Here is a 26,137-nt window from a genome sequence, read left to right on the forward strand (position 1 = left end):
GGTTCTGATCCATTTACTAAAGATAGATTAATCATATCTAAAATGGAGCTGGTAATCAGAGGGAACACTTCCTTAAATAATTTGGTTGGGATTGGGTCTAACATACAAGTTGAAGGTTTAGATGAAGCTAATATTTCTGATAACTCAGGAAGCTCCACAGGATCAAAACAGTCCAAACACAGATCAGGTTCTACAGTTATTTCCAATGTTGTCTCACTTGCTGAGGATGAAGTAATCATCTTCAGGAGTATGTCAAAGATTTTATTTTTAATAGAATCAATTTTATTTAAGAAGAATCCCATAAAGTCATGGCTGCTAAGAGCTAAGGGAATGGATGGCTCAACAGAGCTATGACTCTGTGTAAGTTTAGCAACTGTACTAAAGAGAAACCTTGGATTATTCTTGTTCTCTTCTATTAATGATGAGAAATAAGTTGTTCTAGCTTGGTGAAGTGTCTTTTTATACAACAATAGGCTATTTTTCCAGATTAAGTAGGAATCCTCTAGGTGTGTAGAGCGCCATTTTCTCTCCAATTTTCTAACATTGTGCTTTAAAGTACGCAGCTCTGAATTAAACCAAGGAGCTAGCCTCCTATGAATGATTACCTTCTTTTTCAAGGGGGCTGCATTGTCTAATGCATCATGCAATGATGAAGAAACACCAAAAACAAGAGAATCAATTTGTGAAGGGGCAGAAACAAAATTATTGCCCTCCACTGTGCTTTTCTGTGATAATGAGGAAATCAAATTCTGTCAGATTCTCTTTTTATCAGTATTTTGTGTGATGTGCCTGCATTAACCTGAGTGACCTTTAAAGTGGAGAAACTACGTGTTTTTTTTTTTTTATGTAAAAACATCTAAAAACATACAATTAGAAAGATTCTCTTCCTTGTGATGACAATATCCGGTTAATGACGATATCCGGTTATGCCACCGGAGGTCCCGCCACAGGAGGTCCCGCCCACCTGTCAACATTTTCACTCCTCGTTTGATTGAAGGATGTACATTTAGTCTCTTACAATCTCTATTCACATGGCAACAGTTGTGTAAATTGTGTAATTCCCCCACCACACCACTAGTTGGCGTTATGTTCTTTGAAACTTAACAACATGATCAAGCATTTCCTGCTTTTCCAGTTTGTTGGAGAGCCGTATATTCAAAAGTCACCAGCACAACGGCTCTTCAATCTCTTCTTCTGTGGTTTTAAACTGGTCGGCTCAGTTTAGTTTAATCAAGCTTTGCTTAGCTTATACCTTAGGGCAGTGGTTTTCAAAGTGGGGGCCACCAGGGGGGCGCTAAGGGGGCCTCAGAAAGGTTAAAGAGTAATCCCACTGAATAACATTCAACATCGTTGAATATTATTCTGGGGGATTATAACTGTGTTAACATATTTTAATAATATTCTTACATCAAACAAATGCATTTATTATTAAATAATTAATAAAAGACATTTAAAAAGTTGATATTTCTGTGCGTTTGGAAAATGGGTCCCTGGCCAGAAGCTAATGCTGTTTGGGGGCCATGGTACGGAACATTTTGGGAACCCCTGCCTTAGGGTATCTTAGCTTAGCTTTCCTAAGCGTATTGTGACCCAGTTTAGCTTATTTTACCTAAGCTTTCTAGTTTTTTTGATCTTGTCTTTTCTTGCATTTTCACAGCTTAGCTTATTAGGACAAACATGTTCTAAAACTATCATACTATTGTTCATACTAGTACCTTTTATAGCGTGTTTACTGTGGAAAAACAGACATTTAGTAAAAGAGAAATAAAAGAGAAACAGTCTAACAGAGCAGCTACGATGCTGTCCTCAGCCTGAGTTTATTTAGGACTATCAAGATCTCCCACACCTTTTCCCAGCCACTGATTTTTTATTTTCTTTACCTGCCAAACCATTCATTTGTTCCTATAAAGTGTCACTGTGTAGTCCACCCTGTTCCCAATCACTGCTATATGAGGGTTATTTTAAGTGGGCATGTTTCCATTTCCATCCCAGCTCATAATCATCCCACAGAGGCGACACTGTGTGCAGGATTGTTTTCACATGTCATTTTATCCATATGTGCTGTAAATGAGTGGGAAGCAAATCTGCCTCTAAAGCTTTTTCACCCAATTTATGGAGTGTGAAAAAAGGGAAAATCTGGAATTGAATGCATGTGTCATAAAAGCAAAGAATAACTACATGAAACACATTCTCAGGTTTACATCTGCTTATCCCAAAGCCTGTGTTAATTTGAATAGCTCTGACAGACATGCTAACACTATTCTGTGTTCAGTGTGATGACTGGTGGATTTGAAATCAGACTAACTCAGCCTGAACTTATAAATTATTACAAAGACTGGTATTTATTAAAAGATGAAGTCCTGTTCATCATATACACATTCTGTAAATATGAAAGGAAGGTCTCAGGTCAGTAATGAATACTATGGCAGCTGTTGTGTATCAGGTGGTTTTCCTAAATGATATTTTCTGGTAATTACTGGAAAAATTACAGGTTTTAAAGGATTATTGAGGGCAACATTTAGTCCTTTTTTAGAATTTAGAAGTAGGCTTTGTTTTTTTTTTCCTAAAACATTGGACATATCAGCGGGATGAAGCTGTTTTGGTTCATTTTCACTGTCCAGACCCAGGCCTGACCAGAGCTATAGATTGCTTTATGAAATCATATAAAAAAACTATTTGACAAGATGCAGTAGGTCAAAAGTTCTAAAAAGCAACACATCTAGCCCAAATCCAAAGAAATTCAAGACATGAGTGTGGGGGTCCAACAAATTTGATAGACGGGACCATGCCCCAGGTCTATCCAAAATTTGGTGAATACATTCATTTTGATAACTTTAATGTTTTTGCATAGGAACATTATGGTCAGAATGAACATGGCACGGACAAGCACTGAGGGCTGCTTGGATGCTCTAAATACAGGTCCTTCTCAAAATATTAGCATATTGTGATAAAGTTCATTATTTTCCATAATGTCATGATGAAAATTTAACATTCATATATTTTAGATTCATTGCACACTAACTGATATATTTCAGGTCTTTTATTGTCTTAATACAGATGATTTTGGCATACAGCTCATGAAAACCCAAAATTCCTATCTCACAAAATTAGCATATTTCATCCGACCAATAAAAGAAAAGTGTTTTTAATACAAAAAACGTCAACCTTCAAATAATCATGTACAGTTATGCACTCAATACTTGGTCGGGAATCCTTTTGCAGAAATGACTGCTTCAATGCGGCGTGGCATGGAGGCAATCAGCCTGTGGCACTGCTGAGGTCTTATGGAGGCCCAGGATGCTTCGATAGCGGCCTTTAGCTCATCCAGAGTGTTGGGTCTTGAGTCTCTCAACGTTCTCTTCACAATATCCCACAGATTCTCTATGGGGTTCAGGTCAGGAGAGTTGGCAGGCCAATTGAACACAGTGATACCATGGTCAGTAAACCATTTACCAGTGGTTTTGGCACTGTGAGCAGGTGCCAGGTCGTGCTGAAAAATGAAATCTTCATCTCCATAAAGCTTTTCAGCAGATGGAAGCATGAAGTGCTCCAAAATCTCCTGATAGCTAGCTGCATTGACCCTGCCCTTGATAAAACACAGTGGACCAACACCAGCAGCTGACACGGCACCCCAGACCATCACTGACTGTGGGTACTTGACACTGGACTTCTGGCATTTTGGCATTTCCTTCTCCCCAGTCTTCCTCCAAACTCTGGCACCTTGATTTCTGAATGACATGCAGAATTTGCTTTCATCCGAAAAAGTACTTTGGACCACTGAGCAACAGTCCAGTGCTGCTTCTCTGTAGCCCAAGTCAGGCGCTTCTGCCGCTGTTTCTGGTTCAAAAGTGGCTTGACCTGGGGAATGCGGCACCTGTAGCCCATTTCCTGCACACGCCTGTGCACGGTGGCTCTGGATGTTTCTACTCCAGACTCAGTCCACTGCTTCCGCAGGTCCCCCAAGGTCTGGAATCGGCCCTTCTCCACAATCTTCCTCAGGGTCCGGTCACCTCTTCTCGTTGTGCAGCGTTTTCTGCCACACTTTTTCCTTCCCACAGACTTCCCACTGAGGTGCCTTGATACAGCACTCTGGGAACAGCCTATTTGTTCAGAAATTTCTTTCTGTGTCTTACCCTCTTGCTTGAGGGTGTCAATAGTGGCCTTCTGGACAGCAGTCAGGTCGGCAGTCTTACCCATGATTGGGGTTTTGAGTGATGAACCAGGCTGGGAGTTTTAAAGGCCTCAGGAATCTTTTGCAGGTGTTTAGAGTTAACTCGTTGATTCAGATGATTAGGTTCATAGCTCGTTTAGAGACCCTTTTAATGATATGCTAATTTTGTGAGATAGGAATTTTGGGTTTTCATGAGCTGTATGCCAAAATCATCCGTATTAAGACAATAAAAGACCTGAAATATTTCAGTTAGTGTACAATGAATCTAAAATATATGAATGTTAAATTTTCATCATGACATTATGGAAAATAATGAACTTTATCACAATATGCTAATATTTTGAGAAGGACCTGTATATTTATATATATATATTGTGTGTCCTGCAGCAGAGCTTTGCAGTCTGCAGTCTTAGTTATGTCAGATTAAATTGTCTGTTTTTTGTATTTCCAGATAACAAAAAGAAGGAATGAAGTTATTTTCTAAAAATGAATGATTTAATGCCTCATATTGTTTGAGTGTGCCACAAGAGAAACTATCAGTCTGAAAAGGGTTCAAAAGCCACTTCCAAGGCTGTGGACTCCAGTGGGAGTCTAAACCACAGTGAGAACCATGATCCACAGATGGAGAAAACATGGAACAGTCGGAACCTTCCCCGGAGTGGCAAAACCTACCAAAATTACTTCAAGAACTCATCAGTGACTCATCCAGGAAGTCACTAAAGAACATGTACAACATTGCAGGCATCACTTTCAGTCAATGTCAGAGTTCTTGATGTAACTCTAAATTATTTCTGGCAGTGAGGATCTAAACGTTTCAGATTTGTACTGCTCATGTCACGAAATATTGAGATGATCAAACAAATCTGGGGTTATCTGGCTTTGCTAGCAATTAAATTGTGTATGCCTCTAAAATACAAGGCTGATATGCAAGAGTTTGGAAGAGTTAGGATAAGAAAAACAGTTGGGCTTTCCAAAGAGTAATCAGTTTCAAGAACATAGCCTCAGTTACAGACAGGAAGACGCCATATTTCTTTAAACTACCGAAACCAAAAGATATAAACACATATGCTGCAGGAATGGAGAAGAAATGGTGATATTAGGATGCAAAGTTGGGGGACAAAGCAAAGAAGAAACATAATAAACTGCAGTTGTAATTGGTTGCAGTTTCTGCAGTATAAAAAAACAATCAAATAGATCAAATGTCAGAAAAGGTCCATGCAGCATCAATGCACCTTTTGTTTTAAACCAAATTATTTTATTAAATTATTGACGTTAATAATATTCATATCTCAGCTTTGAGAAGGGAATGCTCATTTTTCAGTTCCTGTGAAAACATCCTCACTTAATTGCAGCTCAATAAGTCATTTCCATTGTGTTTGGCGTTGTAAACACCTCATGAATTGCTAATACAGTTAATTGGGGATTTTAAGTAGAAAGAGCCAAATTGGATGGCTGAGCAGCTCTGAGGTTATAGAGTCTGTGGCTGTGTCTCTGTGCTCGTCTTCATTAGCATCACAGTTTTTGCTCAGGGAAATGTGAGGGAGAGCAGAGACGGAGCCACAGATCTTTTCATGTGACATTAGGTAGACAGACTGACTCCTGTTGCTCATCCCAGTCCAGGCCAGAAGCCCAATGCCTGGTGCCAGCATCCATCAGGATTGGTTTAACGTCAATCCACCAACTACTAACCAGCATGGCTAAAAAAATGAGACCCTGGCAACAGCCTCTATAGCCGCAGTGGGTCCAAGCGTCTCTCAATCTTCCACCCAACTCTGCTCACTCTGTGAGAAAATGCATGGGACGGGCCAGGTCTGCAGCCAGGTTCATGCAATGCCAGAAATATCAAGATAATATAAAACCTTCACATGAACAGATGTTACAGCTCTCTGGATCCAAATATAAAAATACAGTTCAGCAAAGGCGTATAATCTTGCAATGTTTTTTTATTGTTCAAAGGGCAAAGTATGGACAGCCTCCTGGCCCATAATGGGCCTGATCCAATTTAATGGTTTCAAAGCAGACTTGGGCTTTAGGAAAAAAGCCACAACAACAATGACCTGCGTTTCCATTCAAAGAAAGAACTTCAAAGAACCTCATTTTCCCCTGCCCAGCTGCACAGTGGTTCTGTGCTGAGGGCCAATCATTATAATGAGGAAGTTAGGAACAAAGAGCTCAGCAGACTCACAGAACGTCTCAGACTGTTAATGATGATCAAAACCACCGGAATTACCAGCATTTGATGTTCCTGTAAATGTTTTAATTAATGTCCGTAGTTTTCTGTCATTGCAGAACCAAAACCATGATTTGAGATGCCTATCATTGTCTGAATTTTTGTTTTTACAGGACTTTAAATAACCGATTATGCATTTACTCATCTTGGGCATTAATGTTGAATTATTCTGATTTATTCAAGGTGTTGTTTTACCAAGATTGCAACATCTAACTCCGGGAATATAAAACCAATAACTGGCTGCACACATTTGATTGTACTGTGGGTTTTCACTGAGCCACACAGGACCAAACTTGTACTGTATATACAGAAACCTCCAAGACCACACAGTTGCTCCTGTCATCAGCAAGCTTCTGGCATCCTTCTCGCTGGAGGTTTGACCACTCTTCCTGGCAGAATTGAGAGAGTTTATTTAAATTTGTTGGTTTTCTGACACAGATCCAGCTTTTAATCATTGTGCACAAGATTTTTAAAATGTTTAGGTCACAGTTTTGGGAAAGACAATCTGGAAGCCTAATCCAATTCTGCCTTATCCAATCTGGAACAAGTTTGGGTGTTTGTTTGAGACCATTGTCTATCAGAACCTTTCAGTTTCAACTATCCAGGTGTTGATAAATTAAGTCCATTACTATTCCATGCACTTTGTACAATGTACCAGTACCACTAATAGAGAAACCCCACAGCATGACGATGCCACTGCCATGCTAGACAGCTGGGAGAGTTTTCTTTGGTTCCAACAGGTATATTGTAATAAAATGCATTCCATATGTTACAATATACAGTGGGGAGAACAAGCATTTGATAAACTGCTGATTTTGCAAGTTTTTCCACTTGCAAATTACACAGTCTTTAATTTTTTCATCATAGGTACTCTTCAACTGTGAGTGACGGAATCTAAAAATATAAAAATCCAGAAAATCATGTAGTGTGATGTTTAAGTCATTAATTTGCATTTACTAACATGACATAAATCTTGAGATCTTAATGTGTTTCTAATTTCTTCACAAACACTTTGAAGTGACATACTTCCATAACCAAGTAATCTGCCTAGAAATCTCATGTCTTATGGGTGAAGATTTTTCTTCAGGGGTCCATCTCTGCCCTCTCGCCTTTATTACCACTGTGCCTACAGACACAGTTGAGTGTTGCTCCTCGTCTTCTCCACATTTAAATTCCTCCAGACACTCCTCCAATCTACTGCCAAGACATTAAGGGACTCCCAGCCGGTTCCAAAGCAGTCCTTGGAACAAAGCCGAGCAGAGGCAGCCGTCTGGGTTTCCCGTGTGTCTTTTATTTTGGATCAAACAATCAAACTGACAACATGGAACATCCAGCAGTCATACCTCCTTGGTGTATTTCTTCCTCTTTTGTGTGTGAAGAAGCTGAACAGGCTGTAATGATTATTCTGCTTCAGAGGAGGTGGTGCTGCCAAATGCAATGCAAATAATATTGCTTCTGAGCCTGTCATTCCTACATTTCTTCCTATTCTTTTTAAATGAATTTTAACCATGTTGTAGCACAGCTTTTAGTGATTCTAATTTAGTTTACATTCTTTTCTTAGACAATTTCAAATGTTTGTTCAGAGAAAATGTATCAAAATTTCACTGAATTATTCACATCGATTCAGCAGCTGAAATCCTGCTTAGTTAATCAGTGATGGTGTGATGTGGAAAAAAATACTTCTTCTTGGATTGGATACTAATAATCCCTAAATTAGGCTTTAGTCTGTGTTTCATCAGACTGATCCTCTGATTTCCTTTTAGTGTGCCTGGAAGCCTGGCAGTCTAGATGTTGGATTACCATCATCTCCCCGATCTGACCAGTGACGACATGTTTAGCCGCATGATGTCATTCAACCGCTGGCTGTCTAGGTGGTGTCCAGAAAACAATGTGAGCTACATTGATAACTGGCGAACATTTTGGGGAAAACCTGGTCTGATCCGGAGAGACGGCATCCATCCCACTTTGGATGGAGCAGCTCTTCTTTCTAGGAATCTGGCCTAATTTATTAGTTCTCCAAACCTCAGGTTTTGAGGAAGCAGGGTCGTAGTTTAACACTCCTCTCTGCAGCTTCTATACTGCTACCCACACATTACCCTATTAAGACAGTGTCTTAAAAAATAATCTAAAAGGAGGAAATCAGGAAAATCTAATAAAAATAAACACAACTCAGACTAAAAAGAAAAAGAAAACCATTAAATGTGGCTTACTGAACATAAGATCTCTCTCTTCAAAGACTTTGCTAGTTAGTGACCTGATTTGTGACAATCAGATTGATTTATTTTGATTCACAGAAACCTGGCTGCTGCAAGAGGATTATGTTACTATAAATGAGTTAACTCCTAATAATTATTTAAATTTTCACATTCCTCGAAATACTGAGCGAGGAGGAGGAGTAGCAACCATCTTTCAGTCTGATTTATTGATTAGTCCCGGACCAATCAATAGCTACAACTCTTTTCAATATTTAATCCTTAGTTTTCCTCATCCAAATTGCAAAGCACTAAAACCACTTCTGTTTGTTGTTTTGTACCGTCCACCAGGTCCTTACTCTCAATTTTTAGAACAGTTTTCAGACCTTTTATCTGATTTAGTGTTAAATACAGATAAAGTTATTATAGTGGGGGATTTTAACATTCATGTAGACGCTGAAATTGATAGCCTAAATATAGCGTTTAATGCTATCTTACACTTTTGTTCATAGTGTTTCTTCATCATTGCATGATGCATTAGACAATGCAGCCCCCTTGAAAAAGAAGGTAATCATTCATAGGAGGCTAGCTCCTTGGTTTAATTCAGAGCTGCGTACTTTAAAGCACAATGTTAGAAAATTGGAGAGAAAATGGCGCTCTACACACCTAGAGGACTCCTACTTAATCTGGAAAAATAGCCTACTGTTGTATAAAAAGACACTTCACCAAGCTAGAACAGCTTATTTCTCATCATTAATAGAAGAGAACAAGAATAATCCTAGGTTTCTCTTTAGTACAGTTGCTAAACTTACACAGAGTCATAGCTCTGTTGAGCCATCCATTCCCTTAGCTCTTAGCAGCCATGACTTTATGGGATTCTTCTTAAATAAAATTGATTCTATTAAAAATAAAATCTTTGACATACTCCCGAAGAGGATTACTTCATCCTCAGCAAGTGAGACAACATTGGAAATAACTGCGGAACCTGATCTGTGTTTGGACTGTTTTGATCCTGTGAAGCTTCCTGAGTTATCAGAAATATTAGCTTCATCTAAACCTTCAACTTGTATGTTAGACCCAATCCCAACCAAATTATTTAAGGAAGTGTTCCCTCTGATTACCAGCCCCATTTTAGATATGATTAATCTATCTTTAGTAAATGGATCAGAACCACAGGCTTTTAAGTTAGCTGTAATTAAACCTTTACTTAAGAAACCTTCACTTGATCGAGATGATTTAATAAATTACAGACCTATATCCAATCTTCCATTCTTATCTAAAATTCTTGAGAAAATAGTTGCTAATCAAATGTGTGAACATTTATACAGCAATGACCTGTTTGAAGAGTTTCAGTCAGGTTTCAGAGCTCATCATAGCACTGAAACAGCTCTGCTGAAAGTCACTAATGATATTCTTATGGCCTCAGATAATGGACTTGTGTCTGTTCTGGTTCTGTTAGATCTCAGTGCTGCATTTTATCCAGTCGACCATAATATTCTCTTAAAAAGGCTGGAATATGCTGTAGGGATCAGGGGAACAGCGCTAGGCTGGTTTAAATCTTATCTCAGAATAAGAATCAGAAAAGCTTTATTGCCAAGTACGTTTTTGGACATACAAGGAATTTGTTTTGGCGTAGTCGGTGCAATACAGTACAAATTAAACAGTATAAACATATCTACAATATAATATAAATATATGTGCACAGTTTTAAGTGAGTGAGAGTAAATGTGTGTGTGTTCCTGTATATGCTGCAAGGCGAGGAATGTTAGATGTTTCTAACTAAGAGAGGTCATTTTTAGCAGGGGGGGGGGGAGAGGGGGGGGGGGGGGGGGGGGGGAGGGAGAGTGTCAGGGTGGTTTCCGGGCTTTGTTAACAAGGCTGGTGGCAGATGGGAAAAAACTGTTCTTGTGGCGTGAGGTTTTGTTCCGGATGGACCGCAGCCTCCTGCCAGAGGGGAGAGTCTCAAAGAGTCTGTGACCGGGGTGGGAGGGATCAGCCAGAATCTTCCCGGCCCGCTTCAGGGTCCTGGAGGTGTACAGTTCCTGGAGCGACAGTAGACTGCAGCCAATCACCTTCTCAGCAGACCGAATGACACGCTGCAGCCTGCCCTTATCCTTGGCTGTAGCAGCGGCGTACCAGATGGTGATGGAGGAGGTGAGGATGGACTCAATGATGGCTGTGTAGAAGTGCACCATCATAGTGTTTGGCAGGTTGAATTTCTTCAGCTGCCGCAGGAAGAACATCCTCTGCTGGGCTTTCTTGATGAGGGAGCTGATGTTTGGCTCCCACTTGAGATCCTGGGAGATGATGGTTCCCAGGAAGCGGAAAGATTCCACAGTGTCAATTGTGGAGTCACAGAGGGTGATGGGGGCAGGTGGGGCTGGGTTCTGCCTGAAGTCCACAACCATCTCCACTGTCTTTAGAGCGTTGAGCTCAAGGCTGTTCTGGCTGCACCAGTCCAACAGATGGTCCACCTCCCATCTGTACGCAGACTCGTCACCATCAGAGAAGAGTCCGATCAGGGTGGCGTCGTCCGCAAACTTCAGAAGCTTGACAGACTGGTGACTGGAGGTGCAGCTGTTGGTGTACAGGGAGAATAGCAGAGGAGAGAGAACACAGCCTTGGGGGGAACCGGTGCTGATGGTCAGGGAGTCATAGACGTGCTTCCCCAGCCTCACGCGCTGCTTCCTGTCAGACAGGAACTCAGTGATCCACCTGCAGGTGGAGTCGGGCACACTCAGCTGGGAGAGCTTCTCCTGGAGCAGAGCTGGGACGATGGTGTTGAAGGCAGAGCTGAAATCCACAAACAGGATCCTGGCATAGGTTCCTGTGGAGTCCAGGTGACGGACGATGAAGTGAAGGGCTATGTTGACTGCATCATCTACAGACCTGTTGGCTCTGTAGGCAAACTGCAGGGGGTCCAGGAGGGGGTCGGTGATGTCTTTTAGGTGTGAGAGCACAAGGCGCTCAAAGGACTTCATCACCACAGAGGTCAGGGCGACGGGTCTGAAGTCATTAAGCCCTGTGGTCCTTGGCTTCTTGGGAATCTGTCTGACAGATTCCAGTTTGTTCATGTAAATGATAAATCATCTTTAAACTCCAGGGTTAATTGTGGAGTACCACAGGGTTCAGTACTTGGGCCAATTCTCTTTACTATATATATGCTTCCAATAGGTCAAATTATCAGGCAGCATGGGATAAATTTTCACTGTTACGCTGATGATACTCAGCTTTACTTATCCATAAATCCTGATGAACCCAACCAGTTAGATAGACTACAAGCATGTCTTGAAGACATAAAAACTTGGATGACGTTAAATGTTTTGCTTCTAAATTCAGACAAGACAGAAGTTGTCGTCTTTGGACCGGAATCTTTAAAAAAGAAACTGCTTAGTCAATCACTTAACCTGGATGGCATTAAATTGACCTCTGATAATAAAGTAAAAAACCTTGGTGTTATTTTTGACCAGGACATGTCATTTAAATCCCATATTAAACAGGTTTCTAGGATTTCCTTCTTTCACCTCCGGAACATTGCCAAAATTAGAAATAGCCTATCTAGGAGTGACACTGGAAAACTAGTCCATGCATTTGTTACTTCAAGGCTGGACTATTGTAATTCTTTACTATCAGGATGTCCACAAAATGCAGTTAAAAGCCTTCAGCTGATTCAAAATGCTGCAGCAAGAGTTCTGATGAAAATTAAAAAGAGAGATCATATTTCTCCTATTGTAGCTTCCCTTCATTGGCTCCCTGTTAAATCCAGAATAACATTTAAAGTTCTCCTCCTCACATATAAAGCCCTTAATGATCTAGCTCCATCATACATCAGAGATCTGATTGGTCCATATGTTCCTAACAGAGCACTTCATTCTCAGACTGCAGGTTTACTGGTGGTTCCTAGAGTCTCTAGAAGTAGAATGGGAGGCAGATCCTTTAGTTATCAGGCTCCTCTCCTGTGGAACCAGCTCCCAGTTTTAGTCCGTGAGGCAGACACCCTGTCTACTTTTAAGGCTAGGCTTAAAACTTTCCTTTTTGATAAAGCTTATAGTTAGAGTGGCTTAGTTTATCAGGGAGGTAGTCTTCTTCCCTCCCTGTTGGTTGGAGTAAGGGGGAGTCAGGTTTAGCCTAAACCGGCTCAGTTATGGTTGAGGTGCAAACACACCCTCCATTTCTGCTACCTGTATGACCCCTTCTGTTTTTCGATGGTTGTGATCAGTCTGACAGAGAGAGGTATCCCAATCATTGTGGTTTTTTAGTATAACAATGACCATCAGTGGGACCCTTTGTGGGGTTCCTTCAGACGACATTGTTGTAAATAAGCGCCGTTTAACTAAATAATCTGAACTTAAACTATCTCTGTAGTTATGCTGCTATAGGCTTAGGCTGCTGGAGGACATAATGACCACTTTCACCCTCTTCGCTACATTCTCACACTACTCTCCAATTTTGCATTATTTGCTGTTATTTCAGCATTTAACTTTGTTCTCTATTTTCTCTTCCTAGAAGCTACACCTGGCCTGGCTCTGTGTCTACCTGTGACACCTTTCTGGAGAGGGGGATCGTCCGAGTTGCTGCTGGCAACAACTTAATGCTCACCTTCTACCGATGATCCACCTGGCCCTGTCTTTTAGTGTTTAACCCTTTCTCTCTCCTGGACATGGAAATTGACTGAGCTTAACTGATCCACCACCATGCTTCACTCTGGGCATGCAACAGTCTGGGTGGTACGCTTCTTTGGGGCTTCTCCACACCGTAACTCTCCTGGATGTGGAGAAAACAGTAAAGGTGGACTCATCAGAGAACAATACATGTTTCAGATAGTCCACAGCCCAAGATTTGCGCTCCTTGCACCATTGAAACCAACGTTTGGCATTGGCATGAGTGACCAAAGGTTTGGCTATAGCAGCCCGGCCGTGTATATTGACCCTGTGGAGCTCCTGACGGACAGTTCTGGTGGAAACAGGAGAGTTGAGGTGCACATTTAATTCTGCCATGATTTCAGCAGTCGTGGTTTTATGTTTTTTGGATACAATCCAGGTTAGCACCTGAACATCCCTTTCAGACAGCTTCCTCTTGCGTCCACAGTTAATCCTGTTGGATGTGGTCCGTCCTTCTTGGTGGTATGCTGACATTACCCTGGATACCGTGGCTCTTGATACATCACAAAGACTTGCTGTCTTGGTCACAGATGCGCCAGCAAGACGTGCACCAACAATTTGTCCTCTTTTGAACTCTGGTATGTCACCCATAATGTTGTGTGCATTTCAATATTTTGAGCAAAACTGTGCTCTTACCCTGCTAATTGAACCTTCACACTCTGCTCTTACTGGTGCAATGTGCAATCATTGAAGACTGGCTACCAGGCTGGTCCAATTTAGCCATGAAACCTCCCACACTAAAATGACACGTGTTTCAGCTTCATTGTCCAACCCCTGTACACCCATTTTGAAAGTATGAATCGCAAAAAAGTCATAATCAGCTTTTTTGTTTGTAAACAGGTAAGTCAATTTAAAAGTCCCATTTTGACTCAAAAAGAAAATTTAAGTCATGTCCACAGGAGGCACTAGCATCTATAGATGACGAGAAAGCATCTGTAGCGGCATCATCTGAGACCTTCGTACTGGGGATCTGTCAATCGGATGTGTGGCCGCCTATTGGTGAGTCAAAAAAAATAACCGAGTGAGCGCTTTTATTACAAAGTTCATCTATGCAGGAAACATGGGTGAACTCTGATGAAGTGAAGGGATGAAGGTGTCAGATTTCTCCTCACTCACAGAAAACTTTCTGTCAGAAACACTTTTTGCCCCAGGACCAATCAACTTGCATTGCCCCAGGACCAATCAACTTGCATCATTCTTGCATTTAAGGGAAGGAATACGACACAATTTATGCCACAGCTACAGAAAGCTTGGACAGGGAGACAACAGCCAGACCACCCAGGTGACTGCAGATGTTGTAAGAATAAAGTTTAGATAAGATAAGAAAATGTTTTATTTTTCTGTGTCCGATGTTTTATCTTGTCATCCACCCACCACATGTGTAGCATGGGTCTGAAGTGGCCTTTTGGGACTAAACAACATGAGTCCTCAGAATAACGTTCTCAGAGCCACACCACTGTATCTGACACCAATGAGATACTGATCAAACAGCTAGCTCTATACACATATACAGAATAAACTCAAACAATGACTTCCCAAAATTTCCAAAAGAGTTTATGAACAGAATAATTCAACTTCAGGTTAACATACTTCAACTTACAAATAAACTACCAAGTAAAATAAAAGAATAAGGAAATCTAATGTTGTAAATATGAATCTGAGAATATTATTTAATATTAATATTTTAATATTAATATTTTATCAAATAATATTTCGGTCTGTTAAGGATTGTCCTGTGAATACCAGCCCCATTAAGGCGATGGCATTAGGACAGAATAGAAAGGTGTGAGACGAGCTCTGACATTATTGAACAGCATAAACTCTGCACATATATGGAATAAATTCACACAATTTCTTAAAATACAAGAATTTATGAACAAAAATAAGTCAACTCAAAGTCAAACATATTTCAATTAACAAACTCTTTACTTTGCTAAAACAATCCAACTAAACTACCAAGCAGAATTAAAGAATAACGAAGACTAATAGGCTATGTACAATATAAACAAGTTGATTAAAGATGATTAGAAATCATGACCAAAAAGAGTGATGCAACATTACCATGCAATGTTTATGTTTGAGAACCAAGGATTATCTTGAAGAATCTGGAAATGAAGTTAAGTTAGTTTTGGAACTAACTTAGAAAATAATCAGCAACCTTTAGACAACCATTCACAATGCAAGATCAGATTAAATGTTATTTTAATAAAATAATGTTTTAAATAATGATCTGCTGAATAAAACTCACCTCCTGGATGACTAATTCTCAACGGTGTCTAATTAGCTGCCTTCATTTATTAAAATAATATTTGAAGAAATATTATTGAGTATTTTGGAAAAGAGCCAAATCTTTCTGGAGAAATGGGGCTTAATGGTGTTTACTTAGTTATCAACTTTAGTAAATGATATTCAGGGACTATTATTCACTAGCTTGAAAACTAACAACCTTTCTGTTGACTAGCCTTAATGCTAACACACGTGTTCTTACCGGCTGGCCGTTGGGCTAACAAAGAAGCTAGCTAAAGTGCTAAGCTAGAAGATAGCTTAGCGCCAGAATCAACACATACCTTTAAAATACCAGGTTAATAAAAGGGTTAAAATGCATAAGCGCTGACGGCGCGTTATGAGCAATGTTCTGGTTAAAACCACCCTTTAAATAAAGTTTATCTTAGCTTTAAAACATACAAAGAACCCGAACCGGCCTGGGTGCTACAGGTAGCATGCTAGCACCAAGATAGCCGAGTTCCACAAAACAAACTTCATAACATGAAAACGTTTAGATTATTTCATCCTAAACCAATCTGTTAATCTGCCCAAAACCCCAACCTCTGAAGCTGTTGAGGGAATGTCGTCCCAAGGCGAAGTTTGAAGAAGATATCCGTCGTGAACAAAGAGTTAGCTTCCCGCTAACTTCCTCAGTTTCTCCCGATCAGAAGGTGACCAGCTGTTCGTTACCGTAAACACGGTTGCGGCCGTCGTCTTTCCTCCAGACTCGGCTTGTCGAAACAGCTTCTCTCGGAACACCGTTTGCTTCTGTGGGGCCTCGAAGAGAAAATGTAAGCAACTCTTACACCTTAATTTCTCCGTTCATGAATGAAAATACCGGATACACAGACAGTATTTCATTCTACTTAACTTTTGCAAATGATCGGTCCTTGGATCCAGTTGAATTTATGTCCTTTTGCCAGCAAAAGACATTCAGCGCGCTGTGTTCCCTCCTGACCCGATGGTCATCGGTGTGGAAGAGGGAGACTTGTGGAAAGGTGGGGCTTTTATTTGGGTATTGGCGCCACAGGAAGTCCGCAGTTACCCCATTTCCTGGCTGTGCTGGAAGAAGGTTAATGCACTTTATTTTGAAAGGTTCCAGGAAAGTATGTACCGGAGTTTTAGTGTTGAACACCCATGGCTGTGTGGTCCCAACACTAATAAACTATTAAAAAAGAGGAACAAAGAATAAAACCAATAACCAATAAAATGATGCCATGATGTGACAGTTCAGTGAGAATATTGATGATTATGAAGTTTGTCTTGAAAAATGAAGCCAAATTAGCTTTTAAACTAATGAAGAACTATTTGTTTGTGTTCATGCAACCTGTTCACAGTGCAAATCAGAACCATCTGCCACCAGCCTGGTTAACAAAGCCCGGAAACCACACTGACACTCTCCCTTTCCCCCACACCCCCCCTTTTTTTGCTGACAGGACACCTGTAACCTGTAACTCTATGCGTTACATTAACGCTCAGCTTGGACTCCTGCTTTACTTGCACAATGATCACCTGCACTGTTGTATTGCTCTTGCATCTTATACTGCTCTATATTTACTCTCACTCACTTAAAACTGTGCACATATATTTATATTATATTGTAGATATGTTTATACTGTTTAATTTGTATTGTATTGCACCGACTACGCCAAAACAAATTCCTTGTATGTCCAAAAACGTACTTGGCAATAAAGCTTTTCTGATTCTGATTCTGATTCTGATTCTGATTCTGAAACGTTATTTTAATAAAATATTATTTTTAGAATAATTTGTCAAATTAGAAATCAATAACCTTTTGGTCAATTGATTCTTAATGTTACGTAATCAGCCCTTAGTGAATGATTTTGAATGGAGTGAACTCTTAATGTGGCTTAATGAGGTGTCGAGGAACATTTATGGCCTCAAACAAGATGATGAACAACCAGAGGCTCACAATTTAACTCCCCGAAGTCACACATGTACCTTTAACTACCATGAATATATAAATATTAATGGCAACTAGTCTTATTTTCAGCCGGGATATGGTTGTCAGATGCACAAACAACAGAACCTACTTAACCTTTTGAGATCCAAGGAAGATGTGGTCTTCACTCAGCCAGCCAGATCAGAGATGATCGGATGCTCACACGCTTGCTCTTTCTTTGTGCCCCTCTGGAAGAGCTGCGGGTCAGAGAAAATATTCTGCTGCACGCCAGAGTTATGGAGACCTATGATGTCTTGGTGGCTCCAACTGTGACTCCATAGGAGCTTCCCTTGGAAATAGGTTGATGCTTTGCATTCTGGAATTCAGAGTTTTTACCAGTCTGTTGTTCTCTGTGTACAGTTCAGTCCTTGTTTCATCCTGTGGCTGGGGCACAACAGAATTAATGGAAGTCCTGACATCAGTGCGCATCAGAGTAATAACGCAGATCAGATCAGGGGCAGAAATGACTTCTGTCTGAATGCAGCCAGAATGTTTGTGCTTCAAATGAAACTTTTTGTCTTGTGTTTATTAAGTGGTGCAGTTAAATTTAGGCAGACAGGGCTCACCTCAAAGAGCTTTAAAACCCTGATTTGGTCTCCAGGCTCTCAGACAACATTTCTCTAGACTTCCTGCTCCTCGCTGGATTCATCACCATATTTATCTTCGCATTATGAACTAAATTGGATCTGTAGACTTTTCTGTCACCACTTTTGTCTTGAGTGACCATTGTGTTAAACACTGATGCACAAGTTCAGCATTCCAGCTCTGAGCTGACCGTTACTCACTTTGTTTGAACATAAAAAATTAATATAACTATCATCAGGTCCAGCCTGAGATCAACTGAAAAGGAATAAATGTAAAAATGGTAATATTATAGCCTTTGATGTCATTGATGTCATGAATTAATTTGCAGACTCATCATGTTGTTGGGTTTCAGCTTTTTGTCTGTGTTTTTCTGTTTAGGGTTATGTAATAGTTTTAACATATCTAAGAGGTTTTCATCTCAAGAAATCCAAATTTTACCTGGAGGAGGAGTTGATATGAAAGTGAAAGTGACTTCGCAGCCCCTGGTGAGATGGAGTGTATATATTTAGGTTCAGCTGATTGTGGAGAGCAGCCTTGTATGCTTTAGATGTTTCTGAGCATAAATTAAGTGTTTTGATCCCTTTATCTAACTCTGATCCACCAAATATGATTGCTTGAGAGAATGATGGAGTTAGGAAGTAGATCTGTCTTAAAGCTCTAACCACATACAGCAACAGCAGCCCATTATTGGTTTAAAAGTTTAAAGTATTAAACTTTCATCAGCAGTTGCATCATGGGATTATCTCACTTCCTTTCTTCCTGTGAGTAACCCCACAGATCTCCTGTCATTCATTCTGTTTAATTAGCTCTCCTGACCCTCTGAGCGTGGCTGTGACCTCTTCATCCGGTAAAGAGCTGACTTCTGCCTCGTCTGTTTGACTGTTGGCTGACATACAATCAGCATTATCTTTCCCAGACCAATAAGTGCAAAGTCATCGCTGCACTTTCAAGACTTTTCTTAAGAGATTTAAACTATTGTAAATGATCAGTGAGACATCTCTGTTTTAACAGAGCTGCATTGCAAGTGATTGTTATGAGACTAAGCGGCATCAGCCAGCCCTCCAGAATACTCAAAATGAACTGGTGAGTCAGTGACAGGCACACTGCCATGAAAAGACAATTGTGTCTTGTGAGAACTGATTTCAGTTGAACAATGGGCCTATTTAAAGCTGACCGGGAGGCTTGTTGTAAGGAGAATTAATGTTTGAATTAATCAGCATCAAGCTTTGCTTTTCTTCCTCTATGATTTAGTGTCAAAGGGAGAAAACAGGGCAGGGAGACATAACTCCCAAATTAATCATTTATAATCATTCATCTCACTTGTAGCAAAACTGCGGCGCAACATAAGACACACTGATATACACACAACATGTTTTCCTTCATTCTTTTTTCCTGAAATAAAGCTGAAGCTCAGAGTTTTGCTGCAGTGCCGCTGAGTGTGTGCTGGCTCAAATAATCACGCCTGCAGGGCCAGTGGTCACATGAGTTCCAAGAGAAACTCAGAGGACGTCTCACATCTACACACATGGACAACATTGTTGGTTCCCCACGGTTAATGAAAGAAAAACCCACAATGGTCACAGAAATAACTTGAATCTGACAAAGGTAATAATGAATAAAAATTCTATGAAAATGAACAAATGAAAGTCAGACATTGTTTTTCAAACATGCTTCAACAGAATTATTTAAAAAAATAAACTCATGAAACAGGCCTGGACAACAATGATGGTACCTTAACTTAATATTTTGTTGCACAACCTTTTGAGGCAATCGCTGCAATCAGACGATTCCTATAACTGTCAATGAAACTTCTGGACCTCTCAGCAGGTATTCTGGCCCACTCCTCATGAGCAAACAGCTCCAGTTCTCTCAGGTTTGAAGGGTGACTTTTCCAGACGGCATGTTTCAGCTCCTTCCAAAGATGCTCAATAGGATTTAGGTCAGGGGTCATAGAAGGTCACTTCAGAATAGTCCAATGTTTTCCTCTTAGCCATTCTTGGTGTTTTTAGCTGTGTGTTTTGGGTCATTATCCTGTTGAAAGACCCATGACCTGCGATTGAGACCAAGCTTTCTGACACTGGGCAGCACCTTTCTCTCTAGAATCCCTTGATAGTCATGAGATTTCATTGTACCCTGAACAGATTCAAGACACCCTGTGACAGATGCAGCAAAGCAGCACCAGAACATAACAGAACCTCCTCCATGTTTCACAGTAGGGACAGTGTTCTTCTCTTCATAAGCTTCATTTCTCCGTCTGCGAACATAGAGCTGATGTGCCTTGTCAAAAAGTAAAATTTGTGTCTCATCTGTCCGTAGGACATTCTCCCAGAAGCTTTGTTGCTTGTCAACATGTAGTTTGGTAAATTCCAGTCTGACTTTTTTATGATTGGTTTTCAGCAATGGTCTCCTTGGTCGTCTCCCATTAAGTCCACTTTGCCTCAAACAACGTCGGATGGTACAATCTAACACTGATGTTCCTTGAGCTAGAAGTTCACCTTTAATCTCTTTAGAAGTTTCTCTGGGCTCTTTTGTTACCGTTCATATTATCCGTCTCTTTGTTTTGTCATCAATGTTCCTCCTGCAGCCACGTCCAGGGAGGTTGGCTACAGTCCCATGGTTCTTACATTTCTGAATAATATGTGCAGCTGTGGTCACAGGAACATGAAGCTGCTTGGAGATGGTCTTATAACCTTTACCTTTAACATCCTTGTCTATAATTTTCTTTCTAATCTCCTGAGACAACTCTTTCCTTCGCTTCCTCTGGTCCATGTTGAGTCTGGTACCAAACAGCACAGTGACTACCTGTAGCCCTATATATAGGCCCACTGACTGATTACAGGAATGTAGACACCTGTGATGCTAATTAATGGACACACCTTGATTTAATATGTCCCTTTGGTCACATTATTATTTTCAGGGGTACCAACAATATTGTCCACATGTGTAACAGTAATTCTCCACAGCTTCAGCACGAATCACACTGCATGCCTCCAGATAACCTGCTGTAATATGCTGCAGAGAAGACCACTTGAGAAGCTCTCACACCAGCCTTTTATAACTCAGGACCAAAGAAAGTCTGCAAAAATGGCGTCACGCTGAACATTTTTCACAACTCAGAGTTTCAGATGACGTCTCACTTTGCTCCACAACCCCGAGGGGTGACAGCAATTCTTTTCTGTTATTGCTCTCATTTTTCACAACACAGCACTCGCATTCAACACCTGCCACAAGCAGTGTTTTCATGGAGCAGAGATGAGACTAGTGGAGCTCGGTTCTGACCAGACTCAGTACAATCAGGGCAAAACCCCCATTTTGTCAGTATCTCAGTGAAATCTTCAAGGTGCATGTAGGTTACAGTAGTGCTGGGTATAGAGAGAGTGCACAGCCATGTCAGAACAACAGGTGTTTTGTGAGGTAAAACATTGAGACAGGGATAAATCATTTCTAAATGTTTTCTCCTCTTAATGTGACATCTCTCTGGTACAATTCAACCAAAAAAACCAAAAAACAAACAAATCTGTGAGACAGAAAAATATGAAAATAAAAAGCTGGTCTTAAATGTCCACACCTTTAAACTAATACTATGTTGAAGCACCTTCTGGTGGAACCCGATCTTCTTTGCTTCGAGTCTGTCAGCATCTGGACCTGCTAATATTTGCCAGATCTGCTTGCAACCGTTCTCCTAATGTCCCAGAACATGAGGACAGATGTTCTTCACAGCCAAACTGACTCAGCCAAACTCATTATTTCATTCAATATGATAGGGTTAGGGTTAGTTGAAGGAAGGAAGGAAGGAAGGAAGGAAGGAAGGAAATAACATTTAGACCATACTTGTCCAGACATAGAAAATAATGAGATCAAACTTCAGACTTTTCCAGACTGTCTAGGAACCTGCAACTACCTCAGATGACTCCTTTCAATGTGGGCGAAGCTCCTGACCTTCAAGGCATTAGCGGGTCACTCTTTAGCTAAGGCTCATTTCAATTGCTTTTTTCATAATCTTTCAGTCATGATCCATGTTTTAGGGTGAGAGATTGGGTTGGACCATAGATGGAGCAATAAATCTGTAGCTTTGCCTTTCATCTTAGCTCCTTCTCCACCACCATGGACCCAGATCAACATGCTGATTATTGCAGAAGAAGCTGTGATCCATCAGTCCGTCTCTCACTCCTGAAAAGGACTACAGGATCCTGGATCTCTTTGGCTCAAGACAAATAATCCCTGACCTGAAGGAAGCATTTCACTGGACTTAGAGAAGTTGGTTTTCATCCCAGTCGTTCAGCTAACAACTGCTCCATGAGGATCATGACTTAAATATTCTGGAGAGATGCTGTCTGTGGACATGACAAACAAGAACTGTGACAAGGTGAATTACATCTGAGAGAAAACATAAAGGGCCTAACTGTACCTGGACTGTGTCAGCTACTATTATCAGGTATTCAGGTCTCCCTCCACAGAACAATCTGACTATTGAGTAGCTTATAGCTGCCTTATGTACACATGATGCTAAAAACAAGCCAGATGATGGTCTACATGGATCTTTAGCTATAGTTCAGGATGAAAAACATGCAACGTTTAAGCCAGGATTATCATGTCTGAATCTAACCAAACTGTGAGTGAGAGAGAACCAGCTGAACAGCTGACCTATTGTAATCTTAAAGACATAAAACAAGCAATCAAAGGTTTGACATCAGCAGCTAAACTCATGGACTGGATCTGTGAAAATCTGGAGCCAGGATGGGTTTTTATTGCATTTCATGTTTAGTGTGACTGTGTTACTGTTTCTTTCAAAGGCTACCAGACTGTGCATAAACGATCATGACTGTCTCATGAAATAATAAGTCTGCTCTGTTATCTCCTGGAGCGCAATATATGGAGGCTTCAGATGGAAATATTTCCCACTGTGAATGATTCTGAGCTGCAAGCTTAGTAGCTGTAGACAACATTAGAAATCTGGGACCAGATCTGGTTTAATAAGCTAAACCTTTACCACCTTGCTTTTCTTGCTTTTAAATTTAAACTCAATGGAAGGAAATAACTCATCCTTTAGGCTGGTTTGACCACTTATGAAGCAAACGTATTTATGCACTTTAATATAGTTTAACATATCTTACCAATGCCACAAAAGGCCGGAGTTTTATGTTTTTATTTAATATGTTTCAGCTAAAGCCCAACAGGTCAAAGGTCACACAGTGAGATAACCTGTTCACTCTTGAAAGTGTTTCTCCTTTAATAAGCAGTTTAATCTGACGCTGATGCAGGAAGCTCAGAGACTCAGGTTGGCTTTCATTCTCGCTCTTTGATGAGGAGCTGGTGACTGTTGACACAATCTTTATGAAGGTCCTTCATGAAGTCTGACATTATTAAGCACCTCCACACCTTCTCAAGTGTTTCCATTCATTTTACCAGCTGGGTATGAGCTGCGCTCTGAACCCAGGTTTAATGAGTTGTAAAATAATTCATCCCACAGCTTAATCTGCAGCCAAAGCTCAACGTTTGTTAAGAAAAATTAAAGCCTTTTCCAGTTACTGCAAACCTTCAAAGAACTGTTACCTAGGCTGTTTTCAGTTTCCAAAGGGAAACATGCAAATAATGAAACTTTACTAAAGCGACTTTGATCTTGTTCCCATCATGCTTCAGCCGCGCCCTGAATATTCCCTCTGAGCTTTCAAACACACACCGTTCTTCTCTTTCTGCCAGACAGCATCTTGTGTTTTTTGAAAAAAAGAAACTTTCTGCCAAATTATCATTTCCTTTTATCCAGATTACCTGATGAGGCAGAGTAAAGTTATCGATAGGGACAGTTTTCTGTGAAGCATGTAGTATGGATGTGCAGTCCACACATGCAACTTTTTGGATATGACTTCATCCAGGTATGAGGTGCAGAATTGGGCCAAATTTTGTTTCCCTGCAGGTTATTAAAGCTCGCTGTACTCTGAAGCATCTCGGTTCGGATGTGTTTCCCCTTCATGTGGCCTAGTTTGGAAGATTTCTGATCACTGCATGTTGGAGAAAGATGGATGGATTCACAGTTTGCTGATTCCCATCTGGAGCACATAGAAGACTGTTATTGCACACAAGTGTCATTGCTCCATGTTGGCAGGATTATACATTACATTAAAATGAGAAAACACGGGGATGCATGGTGGTGCCACACGGTGGCGCAGTTGGTAGCACTGTTGCCTTGCAGGAAGAAAATCCTGGGGTTGACTCCCGACCGGGGGTCTTCCTGCATAGAGTTTGCATGGTTTGCGTGGGTTCTCACCAGGTACTCCGGCTTCCTCCCACAGTCCAAAGACATGCCTGTTAGGTTAATTGGTCTCTCTAAAATTGCCCTTAGGTGTGTGAATGAGTGTGTGCATGGTTGTTTGTGTGTTGCTATGCGATGGACTGGAGACCTGTCCAGGGTGGATCCTGCCTCTCATGCATAGACTGCTGGAGATAGGCACCAGCTTCCCCGCGACCCACTTTGGAAGAAGCGGTAGAAAATGACTGACTGAATGACTGACTAAAATGAGAGAACATAAACTGGAGGACACTGGTCCCCAACATTGTCCTGCATAGTTTCGGTACTTTCTGAGGTTCCCTGGAGAAGGAAATATCAAACAAGCAGTAAGGTCAGTTCTGAGGACCAGGGTTGGGGACCTGTGCTGTAAGAGATCTCTTCAAAAGGAGGTTGATACATTTGTGCTGGAAGAAAAAGTGAGAAGTAATTACATTTCATGCTACTGGTTTGTCATCTGCCTGGTAGAGCATGATCAAAATCTGCATTTAAACTCAATCATTCTGCTCACCCACTGCTTCTCTTTTCTTCCTGATCATGTCAAATATTAGTTGGGACATGCTGGATGCGAGTGATTTCAGTGGGTTTCAGTAAGGGCCTTAATTTGGAATGATGGCGAATTGTGAGAGACCTTGTTTATGTATCTCAACAGTCCTGCCATGCTGAAGGACAGAAAGCTTTTGTGCGGTTTTCATCAGGTGGTGTTTATGTGCAGATTTGGACTTTGGAAGCCTCAGTCTTTGGTTTTGGTTCTGAACTAGAAAGAGGTGGAATGTTCCCTCTGGGCCGGAAATGAGTTCATGTTTGTTGGTGTGTTTATAAATGCTGGTAGGAAGGAGCGGGAGATCCCTGAAAAAAGTAGAGATATCATCTATCCAGCAATACCATTTTGTAGCTGCCGCATTATAAGTCCAGTGTTATGAGTTAACACTGTCATGTTTGGGTGCACTGGAGGAGTGCTTCTATACAGCCCAGAAAAGGTGGCACAGATTCTAGTTGTCTGCTGCATGTTTGCAGCTGGACTGCCGTCAATCTTTATGCAACTAAAGCAAAACAAAAAACACCAAGACTGAACTTAAATATGGTGGCACGTTTCAAAAGAAACAAATCTGAACATCAACAGCCACCAGAAACCAGAAAAAGGAACACTTTAGCAAAACTAAAGTGTGCACATCTACCTGTTGCACAAGAGAGATTTTTATATATTTTTCCCCCTCAATGTTCCTTCACAGCTTCATATGAAGCACATTCATCTTGGTTGCATTGGGTCAAGCAGGTTTATCTGTCTGGCACAGAATGAAAGCTGCCATATTTATAGTGAGTGTGGGGGGAAGGGGGAGTCATCTTCTCCAGTTTTTATGGTTAATATTTAATCTTTTACCTTCAGCTTTTATTATTTTCATCTTTTCAAATGTTTTTGAAATGAGCAATATTTCTTTTTTTTTTCTTATTATCATTATTACCTCTAACCTCATGGCTTCAAACACCGCTCTGCTTTCCGACATTGTCCATAATGACAGCCAGTAGGACACGTAAAATTCTCATTTAAATAGGGCGGTCCAAACTGTTTTTACATTACGCGTGCAGTCTTTGTAGATCATCTGCAGCACGCCCACTTACTGCATTTGCAGTTTCTTTTTTTGCTCAAGCAAAAGATCATTCCAAAAAGTTCAGTTTGGGTCTCATCTGTACAGACTACCTTCTTCCACATGACCCAGCTAACATTTTTCTGTCTTCAGATTCTCCCACCTGAGCTGTAGAACTCTGCAGCTTCTCCAAAGTTATCA

Source organism: Girardinichthys multiradiatus, chromosome 19 (assembly GCF_021462225.1).
Source record: "Girardinichthys multiradiatus isolate DD_20200921_A chromosome 19, DD_fGirMul_XY1, whole genome shotgun sequence".
Lineage (NCBI taxonomy): Eukaryota > Metazoa > Chordata > Actinopteri > Cyprinodontiformes > Goodeidae > Girardinichthys > Girardinichthys multiradiatus.